This window comes from Buceros rhinoceros, unplaced genomic scaffold (assembly GCF_000710305.1).
Source record: "Buceros rhinoceros silvestris isolate BGI_N320 unplaced genomic scaffold, ASM71030v1 scaffold13715, whole genome shotgun sequence".
Classification (NCBI taxonomy): domain Eukaryota; kingdom Metazoa; phylum Chordata; class Aves; order Bucerotiformes; family Bucerotidae; genus Buceros; species Buceros rhinoceros.
In genome coordinates, this window is record NW_010414645.1 from 4,597 (window position 1) to 4,988 (window position 392).

Sequence of the window (392 nt, forward strand, 5' to 3'; positions counted from 1 at the left end):
TGCTGGGAAGCTGCTGAGTCCCAGCCGGACAGCCCGCTGCCGCGTCCCCCGCTCCTCACTGGTAGCAGCCCCCGCGCCCAGGGTGTTTGGGTGAAATCTGGTTAAGGGAGGAAGGAGCCTCTGGGGCTCGTGGAGGGGTTTGTTCCTGAGCAGGAGGGAAGTTTCAGTCCTCCGGTCTAAATCTGCCCTCTCTCAGGTAGAAACATTTCCCCTTGTCATGGAGCAGGGTGTGAGGAAGCTCTCAGTGAATTTGGGAACATGTGGGATACTTTGCCCTGCACCCATCACCTCCCACCTGACTGTGCTGGGACAGCTGGGCTCACTGGGACAGCCGGGCTCGGGGCGGCTGCCGTGCCCCAGCTCCTACCCCCATGGCTGGGGGGTTCGGGGCG